Source organism: Typopeltis vanoorti, chromosome 3, assembly GCF_054136105.1.
Source record: "Typopeltis vanoorti isolate ZY-2024b chromosome 3, IOZ_Tvanoo_1.0, whole genome shotgun sequence".
NCBI lineage: Eukaryota > Metazoa > Arthropoda > Arachnida > Uropygi > Thelyphonidae > Typopeltis > Typopeltis vanoorti.
The window spans coordinates 38,044,695-38,059,315 of NC_143551.1; the positions used below are offsets into that span (position 1 = coordinate 38,044,695).

Genomic DNA, 14,621 nt, shown 5'->3' on the forward strand with positions numbered 1-14,621 from the left:
ATGTGGAATCACAAAGCAGGTGGTTATGACAAGCTGAAGAGTCAGCTTTCAGCAGTGTCATGGCATAAGAATTTGGAGGGGAAGAGATGTTGGTGATGCATGTGAAGTGTGTTTGAAGAAAGAAGTACTGGAATGTATGCACACACAGAGTCAGAAGGATCAATCAGATTGGAGTCAAACAGATGAAGGACATCGTTAAGCAGGAGTTGCAGACAAAGAAAAAGCCGTGGAGGCAATATAAAGAAAAAAATGATCAATGAGCAAAAAGAAGAGTAACCTGTATGGTTAAGGAAAGCCAAAGTTAATTATGAGAGAAAGCTAGCTGATGAAGCCAAAAGAAATCCTAAAGAGCTCTTTCACTATGTGGCAAGTAAAAGGAGGAATTATACAGAAATAGCAGACATTAAGGATCCAACATTATTTCAAAGCCAAATATGTGAGAAACATTAGAACTTTAGAAATTTTGACCAGAGAGCTTATGATAATACAATCCTCAGCATCAGAGTTGCCTTAGTTTTCACTACTTAAAAGACAGCTTCACTGGTCTGGCAGCTATTTTGGGCTGGTTGGTTCTCTTCAGAAATCAGGCAATTCAATCAGATGAAGAACATTAAGCAGGAGTTGCAGACAAAGCTACTCTCTCAAGTAGCTCCAAACTAGATCTCTTATGAATCTCTGCACTATATCTGATCGCCAAGCTGAACTTCAGCCCTGCACAATCATAAGCAAGTACTGCCACTGAGCCAAACCTTTACTTGGCAAAGTGGCAGACAAACAACTAAAGTGCACAAGTTCACTGTTCTTTTCAGAGACCAACATATAAGTAAAGAGTCTTCTCTAGAAACTAGGTGATCCCTCAGATCACTCTAACCTCAAGGAGTGACCAGAAGGATCGTTTTAACTCATTCACTCTCGATCACCCAAAGATACTCAGCAGCGGTTCTACTCACTGATGGGTGCACCTACAACTGAGCAGAACAGCTCATCTTCCTTGGGAAAAGTATCCACTCAAGAGCTCCGATAAAGAACACGTTACTAGACACTATATCATATGAAAGCACTGAATGGAATGCAGTGATCTTCCTGGTTGATGAATAATCATTATTAAAGAAAGAGCCATATGGTTTCATTTTGGCAACATAAATTATATAGAAAAAGCTGAATTTCAAAGCTGAATATATGTAGAAACAATGAAGTTTCGAAATTTTGACTAGAGAGCTTTGACCAGTATGGAGCAAAAAAAAAAATACTGAGTAACTACAACGATACATGTTTACACATAATGAAATATACATCCACAACTATCAGTGGAATCTTGGTTGAATAAAGCACTGATGACAGTAAATTACATGCTCGAAATGGGCACCTTGTCTTTCAAGACAGGTTTCGTAGTGTATAAAAAGGTTCTCTATCATCTTGGAGAGAAAGGGTTGGGACATCTCCTGGACAAATTGTGTGATACTCTATAGAGACCAACATGGTTTTATTAAAGGTAGATCCTGCCTTAGCAATTTATTAACTTTTCATAATAGAATGACATCTGAGTTGTGGATTTTGCTAAGGCTTTTGACAGGATACCCCATGGAACACTGTTACACAAATTGGAGCAGATGGGAATGGATACTAAATTGGTGATATGGATAGGAGAATGGCTCAGGGAGGGATACCAGAAGGTGATGTGTGGAGGAGCAGAGTCCAGGATGAGGCAGGTGACCAGTGATGTGCCTCAGGGCTCTGTGGTTGGGCCATTGTTTTTTAATTTGTATATAAATGATATAGGAAATGGCTTGAGGGGAGATATTCAGTTGGTGAATATCTCCATATCTGATGATACAAAGTTGGGTAGCGCAAGAAAAAATCAAACTGATGTTGAGAGCTTGCAGATGATTTAAATAAGCTGGTAAAATGGGCAAAAGGAAATGGATGTCAGTTCAATGTGGAAACGTGTAAAGTTATGCATTTTGGGATTAAAAGATTACCAGCTGTGTACTACATTGATAGAACGGTACTACAAGAGATTGATGAGGCTAGGGACTTAGGGGGTGTTGGTAGATATGGAGATGAAGTTCAGGGGACACATTGCTAAGGTGTCTAAGATTGCACATAGGATTACTTGGTTATTGAAGAACACACTAACATCCAGAGATAAAGAGGTTATTATTCCCCTTTATAAAGTGTTGATACTTCCACATTTGGATTATTGTGCTCAGATCTGGTCACCTGGATTCCTTGGAGATGAGGAGGCTGTGGAGAGGATTCAGAGAAGAGTGACCAAGTTGGTGAGTGATGTAAAAAATGCTCCCTACATTGATAGATTGAGAGCTTGTGGATTGCAGAGGTTGATTGATAGGCGGAGAAGAGGGGATATGATAGAAACATTTAAATTACTGAAAGGTTTTTATAGGATTGATGCAGGGGAAATGTTTCAGCTGTGTGATAGTGATGGAAGAACAACAGGTCATCCCTGGAAATTAAAGAAGAGTGTGGTTAACAAGGGTGTTAGAACAAGGTTTTTCGCCTGGAGGGTGGTGAATGAGTGGAATTCATTGCGTGACTTAGTTGTGCTCTTCATCTGTAAATTAATTCAAGAAGAGATATGACAGATATTGTTTTGCTAGTTTGGGTCTCCCACAACGAGGCTACTGACTCCATGGAGATGCCCGTAATAATAATAATAATAATAATAATTTTATCCCGTAGTTCATCAAGGTATGAAGGCAGGTCATGGTGAAATACCCATTCCTTCAACATACCCCAAACAAAGGCATCAAGTGGGATGGACCATTTGCTCTATAACTCCATATGAACAAAAATAATGTTCATTTTTTTTTTTTTAATACCGTACAATCCCCAACATTGGAGTTACCTTATTATTAAATGCACTCTGATTCAAAATGTCAAAACTTCTGATGTTTCTAAATGTATTTGGCTTTGAAATAATTTTCAGTCTTTAATATACACTATTTCTATATAGGGGTGCTTAAGGGTAAAAGCTGTATAACTGAGAGGAAACCACCACATAGCCTTTAAAGGAATGCAGAGAACCGACCAGAGCTTCTGACTTAATGTTCAATCCTCACCAGCCATGGTGCACCCTGTTAGGTATCTACCTAGATACTGAACAAATGAGGATGGGCTGGCAATTTGGGATTCAGCCTACCAAATTGTATTCATATTGGTTTAAACCACAATCAACATGATAGAATTTCATGCTTGCTGGGGCTTCGCCCAGTTAAACAAGGTCCCCATTGTTTTCTCAAGGGAACCATGGTGAAGCAAAAAGTCAGCTACTGGAACAACAAATCCTAAAACACACCCCAACTCAACATCACTAGAGTTTAAGATTGGTACTATCAACATAAGAAGTCTGAATGGCAAAGAAATAGAGCTAGCTGAGGAATTGGAAAAGTACTAGATCGACATAATATTGGTGACTGAAACAAAAAAGATAAAAACTGGTGAGATCTTTCTGATCAATAAATGCAAAATGATATATTCAGGAAATGACAACCAAGGAAAAGAAGGAGTAGCCATAGTATTCAACACTAAATACGAGGCTAATCTTCTTGAATGTTAGGCAGTTTCAAGTACAGTGATGTGGACAAATATCAGAATGGTGAACAATGAGACTTATTTGTGCCTATGGTCCCACAGAAGGTTCTACAAAGGTAGAAGTGGAGGAATGAATTTTTTGAGACTTGAGAGAAAGCAACTGACAGAATGAAAAAGAAAAAGTTTTTCCTTGTTGGGGGATCTAAATAGTGGAGTAGGAAATGATTATCAGACATACAGAAATATTTTGGAGAAAAGAGCAGAGATGATAATAATAATGGCAAATACCTGTTGGATTTCTACTAAGGATATGGAACTGATTTTAAGTGGAACCTGTGGCATAGTAATTAAATAATAAAGTAACATGTAAAAACCACAGTGATATCTTTAATTAGTAAAAGGACAGATATTTCGTACTAAAATTAATAGTACATCGTCAGTGTCTGTAACAGTAATAGGAATGGAATACAAGCAAAACGTTTGGTGGATCATCTATTAAAATACAATTGTTGCCACATGCTAGGAAATGATAGAAATAACAAATTTAATCTATTAAGATAAATGATTTTTTACATAAGATAAAAGTCTCCCAGATCTTTGAGAGAGACATATAGTCATTTCTATTTAAATTCGGTTGGTGTAAGATAGTTTCACAACTTTCTTTGAATAAGCGTTCATATTTGAATCTGCATCTATGGAGGAGAACTACTTTATCCCACTAGACACTATGAGTAGAGTCAATACTGTGCTGCGCCAGACCAGACTTCAGCGGTTTGTTATAATCAATACAATATTGATGTTCTTTTATTCTTTTTTCCAAAGAACAGCCAGTTTGTTCAAAATAAGAGACATTGCATTTGCAAGGTATTTGATAAATGCCAGCCAAAGATAGAGAAGACAGTTTATCCTTTGTAGAAGGTAATAAACAAGAAATTTTGTTGATAGGAATATATGTTGGAATCAATTGATACTTTTTCAGAATTCTACTTATAGGTTCTGAGATTCCTGGAATGTATGGAAATAGGAACTCTACGGACTGTTGAAAAAACTGTAGGTGTTGGAACATAAGAGTCAATTATCTGTTGGATTTGATTGGAGTTGTAATCATTTGATTCCATTAACTTTTTAATGATGGAAAGTTTTTGTTGTAAGATTATTGGGGAAGAGCAAACTTTATGTGCTCTATGAATTAGAGATTTAAGAATGCCAAATTTTTGAGACATGTGGTGCACAGACTTTTTTTGTGAATGTATCTGCCAGTAAATGTGGGTTTTCGAAAGATGCTTGTAAATAAGGTACCAGAAGACGTTCTAGTAAGGAGGATGTCCAAAAATGGTAAAGTACCAGAGTTTTCTTTTTCCATAGTGAATTGGATGCATGGGTGAAGGTTATTTATCCATTGTAAAAAAGTGGAAAGTTCATCTTCAGTGTGTGGCCAAACAGCAAAAACATCATCGACATAACGGTACCAAAGAGATGGTCGAGGATGAATGGATGAGAACATAGTATCTTCGAATTGTTTCAAATAGTAGTTTACCAAAGGTGGAGACAGAGGGCTACCCATGGCAGTACCTTCAATTTGTTTGTAGATTTTATTTTTCCAACTGAAATAACCTGAGGGGATAACATATTTGAATATCTTTGCGATATCTGGAAGGTAATCTTCATATAAAGAATTGACTGTTAGTTAATGGGTTATTGGTGAACAGAGAAACGATGTCAAAACTGACTAATATTTCAGAATCTGTAATTTTTATATCCTTGATTTTTTCAAGAAAATCTGTTGAGTTTTTTATATAGGATCTGGAATGACCAGTGAGAGCACTTAAGGAACGTGATAATACTTTTGCAATCCGATAAGTTGGAGAGTCAATGCAATTTACGATAGGTCATACAGGACAGCCTTCTTTATAGATTTTTGGGATTCCATAAAGACAAGGAGTTCTTCCAAAGTAGGTGCGTATTTTATCCACATAGTTAGGATCCCAACTTATAACTCATCAAGTAATTTATTATTTAAGGATATTGAAGTTATTACTAATACAATGCTCCAACATAAAAATGTGTACAAATTCATATGGAGAGAAGAGGGAAGGAATAAGAAAAGTCTCACTGACTATGTTATTGTTGATAGTGATGTTTACTCCCTAGTGCAGGACATAGTTATTACTAATACAATGCTCCAACATAAAAATGTGTACAAATTCATGTGGAGAGAAGAGGGAAGGAATAAGAAAAATCTCACTATGTTATTGTTGATAGTGATGTTTACTCCCTAGTGTCCTGCACTAGGGAGTAAACATCATTGAAATCGGAAGTGATCAACATTTAGTCTTAACCAGGATAAAAGTGAATTTCATATTTAAAAGAAGAACATGTAAGAAAGTTTTAAAGAGAATAAAAGTTGCGCAACTCTCACGTATGAACTGTAGACTAAAAAACACAAAGATTATTTAAGAAAAAATGAAAGAGTCTGAGAACAGGAACCTAACCTTGGAGATTCAGTGGCAAGCCATGAAGAAAGCATTGATTGATTGATTGATTCAGCTAGAGAGGCATGTGGTGAGGTTGCCTGCAAGGATAGAAAAATCAGATCTCCATGGGGGACACAGGAGGTTAAAGAGGCAGTGAAGGAAAAGAAGAAAGCATATCAAAAGTTCCTCGCAAATAACTCAGTTTGTGTGCTTAGAAAATACAGAGACAAATGTAAGAAAGCTAAACACTGCATAAAACTAACTAAACAAAAGTAGTGGGAAGACTTTGGTAAGAACATAGAAAATAAATATCAAGAAGGTGGCAGGATATTCTAGAGGTTGTAGAAGAAGAGAAATGGAGGAAAGAATGCTGTAAAAGGAATCAGAGATGATAAAGGTGACATGAAAACTGGAGAAAAAAGATATCCTTGATGTATGGAATAATTACTTTGAAAAATTGCTAAATGAAACAAGCAGTAATGACAGCACAGTTGTAACAAACACTCAACAGACATGCAATCAGGAATGCATATCCATACTTGAAGTAGAAAAAGCCATGAAAAGCTTGAAATGTGGAATAGGCAGTTGGAATAGATGATATTCGACCAGAAATGCTCAAGTATGGGGTATGATAATACTGAAAGTCTTACAGTGGCTGCACTGCATCGTTCAGAAGGCCTGGACAGAGGGATGAATTCCAGATGATTGGAGTAGAGCTCTCATAGTATGAATATATATAAAAAGGGAAATAAAACTGAATGTGAGAATTACAGCGGTATTTTTCCACTAATGCAAGTATACTTGAGAAACGGTTGAGAAGGATTGAGGAAGGAAAGCTTGGTGAAGAACGAGCTAGATTCAGGCCAAATAGAGGCTGTCATGATCAGATTTTCACTTTATGACAGATAGTTGAGAAATTATAGCAATATAACAAAGATCTGTATTTAAGTTTTGTCGATCTGGAAAAGGCATATGACAAGGTGCCAAGAGAAGTTATTCAAAACACTACAGTTGTATGGTGTCAGTGGGACATTATATCAAGCAATACTTAGTCTTTATTTGAGTTGTAAGTCAGCAGTCAGAATTGAAGGAAGTACAGGAAGGTGGTTTAATGTTAAATCTGGTGTCAGACGAGATGTACATTATCCCCTGTGTTATTCATTATCTATATGGATCATTATGAAGGAAAGTGGTATTAAACTTGATATAAAAATTGGAGATGTTAATCTCAGCTCTTTGCTTTAAGCAAATAGTATTATGCTTCTAAATAAATCCACTACAAGTCTGCAAGATTCCCTGACTGAATTCAATAACTGCTGTAATAGATATGGCACGAAGGTCAGCAATGAAGGGACATGTGGTGTGAGAGTGTTGGACCTGGTCACTGGTTCAGAGGATATATGCATAAGTAAGGTGTCCTCGTTACCTCCAATTGGTGAGGGCGATCATGTGGTATTGACTTGGGAGGTTGCAAAATTTGTGGATTTCTCTCTTAAGAAGGGGTATATACAGAACTGCAGGTCAGGTAATTATAACAAGCTTTAGAGTGAGCTTGCAGAAGTCCCATGGCAGAACATATTGCAGAGGAAAGATGTTAGCAGTGCATGGGATAAAATCAGCAGGTATCTGAGAAAGGCAATATCAGATTGTGTCCCCCACGGTCAGGAAGACAAACAAGGCATGCGTTAGATGGATGAGCAGTAGTATGTATCAAACTTGATCTGCAAAAAAAGAAAATGTTATGGAGAATTTACAAGGAGAAGGGTGATCAGTACACCTATAAGCAGTAAAAGGCTCAAACTAGGAAGTTTACTAGCATAGTAAGAAAAGCTAAATCAGATTATGAGAAGACCTTAGCCAAGAAGATCAAGGGTAATTAGAAGAAGTCCCACATAGTAGAAGAACCCAAAGAGTTCTTCTACTATGTGGTAAGTAAAAGGAAGGATGACTTCAGCAGGATAACCTTAGTGGGTACTGATGTGACCAATTCAGATGTAATAGTAGAGTTACTGAGATCTTTTGACAGGATAGTAGAGTTACTCATGCACCCATACAGGTACATGAGAATATCTCTGTACCTGTAGCAAAAACTAATGTGAGAATTGAAGTTAAGAAATCAGAGGTACGTAGTATATTGCAAAATTTAAATGCAAACACTGCTGTAGGTTTAGATGGAATATCAGCTTGGGTGTTGCGTGAATGTGTAAAGGAATTGTAAACGTCATTTACTTGGTCATTTAACTTAAGTTTGAACTCTGGTATGGTCCCTAGGGAGTGGAAGGAAGGCAAAGTAGTTCCTTTGCATAAAGGTGACTCTAAAACTGCAGTAGTTAATTACAGACCAATCACCATCTTGTGAGTGGTAAAAGTATTGGAAAAGTTGGTTAAAGACAAAATTCAAGAATGGGTGGATCAGGATATGATACTCTATAGGGACCAACGTGATTTTGTTAAAGGTCGATCCTGCCTTAGCAATTTATTACCTTTTTGTAATAGAATGACATCTGTGTTGAACAAAGGAAATGACTACACAGTGGTACTTCTGGATTTTGCTAAGGCTTTTGACAGGATACCCCATGAAACACTGTTACGCAAATTGGAGCAGATGGGGGATGGATACTAAACTGATGATATGGATAGGAGAATGGCTCAGGGAGAGATACCAGAAGGTGGTATATGGAGGAGAAGAGTCCAGGATGAGGCAGGTGACCAGTGGTGTACCTCAGGGCTCTGTGTTTGGACCATTTTTGTTTAATTTGTACATAAATGATATAGGAAATGGCTTGAGGGGAGATATTCAGTTGGTGAATATCTCCATATCTGATGATACAAAGTTGGGTAGCGCAAGAAAAAATCAAACTGATGTTGAGAGTTTGCAGATGATTTAAATAAGCTGGTAAAATGGGCAAAAGGAAATGGATGTCAGTTCAATGTGGAAAAGTGTAAAGTTATGCATTTTGGGATTAAAAGATTACCAGCTGTGTACTACATTAATGGAACGGTACTACAAGAGATTGATGAGGCTAGGGACTTAGGGAGTGTTGGTAGATAGGGAGATGAAGTTCAGGGGACACATTGCTAAGGTGTCCAAGATTGCACATAGGATTACTTGGTTATTGAGGAACACACTAACATCCAGAGATAAAGAGGTTATTATTCCCCTTTATAAAGTGTTGATACTTCCACATTTGGATTATTGTGCTCAGATCTGGTCACCTGGATTCCTTGGAGATGAGGAGGTTGTGAAGCAGGTTCAGAGGAGAGTGACTAAGTTGGTGAGTGATGTAAAAAATGCTCCCTATATTGATAGATTGAGAGCTTGTGGATTGCAGAGGTTGGTTGATAGGTGTAGAAGGGAGGATATGATAGAAACATTTAAATTACTAAAAGGTTTTTATAAGATTAATGCAGGGGAAATGTTTCAGCTCTGTGATAGTGATGGAAGAACAAGAGGTCATCCCTGGAAATTAAGGAAAAGTGTGGTTAACAAGGGTGTTAGAATGAGGTTTTTCACCTGGAGGGTGGTGAATGAGTGGAATGCATTGCCTGACTCATTTGTGAGTTCTTGATCTGTAAATGAATTCAAGAACAGATATGATAGATATTGTTTTGATAGTTTGGGTCTCTTGCAATGTGTCTGCTGACTCCATGGAGATACCATGAATGATAATAGTAATAATTGTAACAGTGCTTATTCTTTCACCTCTTATTCCTCTAATATTTGCTTTCCTTCTGCATGTTGCACAGTATCATTTATATTAACATGACAAACATTGATAATAAGCTCATTAAGCAACTCCATCATATCTTTTGCTAACCATTTCACCAGTATCTCCCTTCCATAATTATTTTTCCTCTTCCATGCAACACAGCAGAATGGTCTTAGGTTATCTGAGATCCAATGGATCTCATATTCAATAGAGCTGAAAGAGGGCAAAACAGTAACACTGCATAAATGAGGCTCCAAGACAGAAGGAAAAAATTATAGACCAATCATCAACTAGGAATGGTGGTTAATGTAATAGAAAAATTAATGAAAGATAGAATTCAGGACTGGGTGGATAGCAACGTATAAGGGACAACATGGTTTTGTAAAGGGAAGGTTTTACCTTAGTAATATGCTTACTTTTTATAATAAATTGACAATAGAGTTGGATAAGGGAAATGGCTACTCAGTGATATATTATTAGACTTTGCAAAGGCATTTGACAAGATTATTATTATTATGACCTCAATGGAGTCAAAGGACTCATTGTGGAAGGTCTATACTCTCTCATTCAAAAAGATCACTGATAATGCCTCAAGCCCATTCACAGTTTCTGCACTCATCACACTTTCAGGCAATTCCACTCTTTAATTGTTCTCCATACAAAAAATCTGCTTCTCACTCCCCCTCCTCACAACTTTCTTATATATGTTTGTTCCAGAGATGGCCTCTAGTTCTACCTTTGCCTCCCTCTATGAAAAATCTATTCCACATTAATCTGGTAACAACCCTTTACTTATATGTCTCAATCATATTCCCTCTTTTTCTATTCACAAGGCTCTGTAAGTTGCATTTCCCTCAATCTCTCCTCTTATCTGACATTCCATCGACCTGACACTAACTTAGTAAACCTTCTCTGGACTCTACCCAATATATCCTCATTCCACTGATAACCAGGTAACCATATCCATCCACAGTAGTCCACATGTGGCCTGATCAAAACATTATACAAAGGAACCATAACCATAATTTGCTTCTACATATCAATGTCTTTTCATTATTGCCATAATCCATTGGGATGTTCTTATAATTTTAACAATGTAACCCCTAAACTTCAAGTCTCTGTCCACCACCACTGTCTGCTCTATTTCTCATAGTCCTTCCCAACTTTGCATCATTGGAAAACAGCTGCACATCTCCAGTTAAGCCAGTTCCAATGTTATTAATGTACAAGTTAAACAATAATTGTCCCAAAATAGATCCATCTGGCACTCCAGTAGTAACTTTCCTCTTTTAGGATATATATATACAGCCACCATATACAGCCTTCTGTCAAACAGCTAATCAGCTATCCAACTTACTAGTCTGTTATTTAATCCCATCTGTTTCAGTTTAGCTACAAGCTTGTCATGTGGCAGTCTATCAAAGGCCTTTGAGAAATGCAAGTACACCACTGTATGTGCATCTCCTTTATCGAGTGAATTTGTCTCCTGTTGTAATATGTAAGCAGATTGCTGAAACATGGCCTTCCCCTAACAAATCCATGCTAACCATCATAAAGAATACTGCTTTTATCAACCAATTGCTGAATCCTAGAGCTTACCAAATTCTCTAACACCTTAACAACAACAACCACAGATTGACCTATAATTTGTAGCCTTAGCTTATCCCCCCCCCCCTTTGCAAAATGGAACAATTTTTTCCACCTTCCATTACTTGAGAATTCACCCAGTTATCGAACGACTGCCTTTATCTAAGATATGGAAAAGTCTTATTTTAATTACAATTTTTTTTTTAAATAGCTAATGAATTATCAATAATGCAATATTTCCTCAGTTATACCATTGCATTGTTTTATGTATTATGACATCACAAGGCTCTTACTTTTTCAAATCAATCCACTGATGGAGTTCTATTTTGTAATTAATTATTGTTGCCACTGATGATGGCCTATAATATTCACGCTGAAATATATGGCCTTAAGTAGATAGCTTTACTCATCCTTTGTGTTTTTTTGTGTTAATTGAAAAACCAATTTGATTCTCCAATTCTATGACCAGCAAAATGATATGTTGTGGTAGTGTGGCCGAGCGGTCTAAGGCGCTGGTTTTAGGCACCAGTCTCATTGAGGCGTGGGTTCGAATCCCGCCACTGCCAAATGAAATTTTGAGCCCAGTGGAGTCCAGAGGAGATAATGCTGGGTATAGAAACAATGGCATTTATATGCTGTATACTAATGCCAGGAGTATCCGGAATAAGGGAGAGGAATTGGTGGCGCAGATAGCATCAGCCTGGCCAAAAATTATTGCGATCACTGAGACGTGGTTGACAGAAGAGGATATAACAACAGGAATAGAAGTCTCTGGGTATAGCATTTTTCGTCAGGATAGGAGGGGAAAGCGTGGTGGTGGGGTACTGCTTATGATAAGTGATGACCTATGTCCTCTAAGAGTGGAGAATTTGGAAGGAAGTGAGACAAATGATTTTGAGAGCGTATGGTGTGAGGTAGAGGTAGGCAAGACAGGATATTTAGTGGGGTGTTGCTACAGACCCAGAAGCACAGAGGATGGGGACCAGGAGATGTTTAGACAGCTAAGTTTGGCAAGTGCAAGAAGAATGATTGTTATGGGAGATTTTAACTTCAGTAGTATAAATTGGAGAGAGGAAGATGCATGTAGCAATAGGGGAATGGAATTTCTAGAATTCTTGAGGGACAAATGTCTTAGGCAACATGTAACAGAGGGAACAAGAGGTTCAAAAATTTTGGATTTGGTTATAGCATCAGAAGAGTTGATAATAACTGAGTTGACGTCTCTCCCACCAGTTGGAGAGAGTGACCATATGGTGTTGACTTGGAAAATGAATAGACATGCAGGAGTATCAAAGAGACGGGAACTTATGTGGAATTATAAGGCAGGTGATTATAATAGTCTTAGACGTCAACTTCGGGAAGTTTCATGGAGGGAGGAATTGGAAGGCCGGGATATCACCAGTGCGTGGGAAATTGTGAAAGAATATTTGTTATCAGCAATGGTAAGTTGTATACCACAAGTGAAGAAGAGGATGCAATTTGGAGTAAAGTGGATGACAAACAATATTAAACAGGAATTGCATGCGAAAAAGAGGCTATGGAAGAGATATAAGGAGATAGGTGAAGAGATGCATGAGGAATATAAGACACAGGCCAGAAGGGTGACTAGTGTGGTAAGGAAAGCGAAACTGGAATATGAGAGGAGATTGGCCCTAAGATCCAAAGAAAATCCTAGGGAATTTTTTAGCTATGTGGCCAGTAGGAGGAGAAATGACTGTGGAAGAATGATATTGTGGGATAAAAATGGGAATAGAGTGACTGATGCAGAGGACATAGTGGAATTGTTCAATGAACACTTTATTGGAGTATTTCATCCTAGAGGAGTCAGTTTTAATGCTAGAGGGATAGGACTGGTACGAGGTCTGGAGGTACAGGAGGAGAGTGTGTTTCAGATACTGAGTACTCTGGATGTCAGTAAAGCTGTGGGACTGGATGGTATTTCGCCACGAGTTTTGAGAGAATGTGCTAGGGAATTGACAGTACCTTTAATGTGGCTTTTCAATGAAAGTCTGGCTTTGGCAAAGGTGCCCAGGGAATGGAAGGAAGGTAAGATAGTGCCATTGCATAAGGGTGGTAACAGACTGGAAGTGTCTAATTATAGGCCAGTCTGTGTGTCATCAGTAGTTGTTAAGATCTTGGAGAAAGTAGTGAAGGACCTTGTACAGCACTGGGCAAATGAGGGTAATGTTATCTGTGAGAATCAACATGGATTTGTGAAAGGACGCTCTTGTTTTAGCAATATGCTAGCCTTTTATAATAAAGTTACAAGAACATTAGATGAGGGAAAGGCATATACTGCAATTTTCTTAGACTTGGCGAAGGCATTTGACAGGGTGCCACATGATAAGCTGATATTTAAGTTGCAGCACATGGGTCTGGATGTCAGATTGTTCAACTGGATTCAGGATTGGCTGTCTGATAGGTATCAGAGAGTTGTGTATGGTGGAGCAGTTTCCAGGAGGCAGAGGGTTACAAGTGGGGTCCCACAGGGCTCAGTACTAGGACCTATATTGTTTAACCTTTATATCAATGACATAGCCAGTGGATTGCAGGGGGATATTCAGTTGTTTGCAGATGATGCGAAGCTGGGAAGGATTATTAGTAATAGTGCAGATGTGGTAGCCCTGCAAGAGGATTTAAATAAGCTAGATAGATGGGCAAATGAATGGGGGTCAGTTTAATGCAGCAAAATGTAAGGTCTTGAGGTTTGGGAAACATCGATGGGATGCTGCATACTCTATGGGAGGAGTTATACTGGAGGAAGTAGGGGAGACAAGAGATCTGGGGTTGATGATTGATAGAAACCTGAAGTTTAGGGGACATATTGCAAAGGTGGTGAAGGTAACACAGAGGATTGCTGCTATTATGAGAAGGACACTGACCTGCAGAGATAAGAGGGTTATCATTCCGTTGTATAAGTCTCTGATCAGACCACACTTGGACTATTGTTCTCAGATTTGGTCCCCAGGATTTGAAGGGGATAAATTAACTGTGGAAAGGATACAAAGACGGATGACAAAGATGGTTTCAGGACTGTACAAGGATAGTTATGAGGATCGGCTGAGAGAATGTGGACTGCAGAGTTTGGTGGATAGAAGAAGGAGAGGTGATATGATCGAGACTTTTAAACTGTTGAGAGGTGGTTACAGGGTTGACACTGGGGAGTTCTTTCGCTTGGTTGATCAGCGGGAAGGAGTGATGACAAGAGGCCATCCCTGGAAGTTACGAAAGGAAACTGTGAGCAAGAGGGTAAGGAGTGGTTTCTTTGTGTGGAGGGTGGTTGAGCCGTGGAATGCAT

At 38.2% G+C, this 14,621-nt stretch overlaps 1 protein-coding gene and 1 non-coding gene across 3 annotated transcripts in view; one reads left to right on the forward strand and one right to left on the reverse strand.

Moving 5' to 3' along the window:
- LOC150108059 (cystathionine gamma-lyase-like) overlaps positions 1-14,621 on the reverse strand; it is a 228,190-nt gene that overhangs the window by 73,206 nt on the left and 140,363 nt on the right. The gene's annotated exons all lie outside the window — the stretch shown is intronic.
- TRNAL-UAG (transfer RNA leucine (anticodon UAG)) lies at positions 11,809-11,889 on the forward strand. The gene has a single exon. It is a non-coding gene; the product is annotated as a tRNA-Leu (tRNA).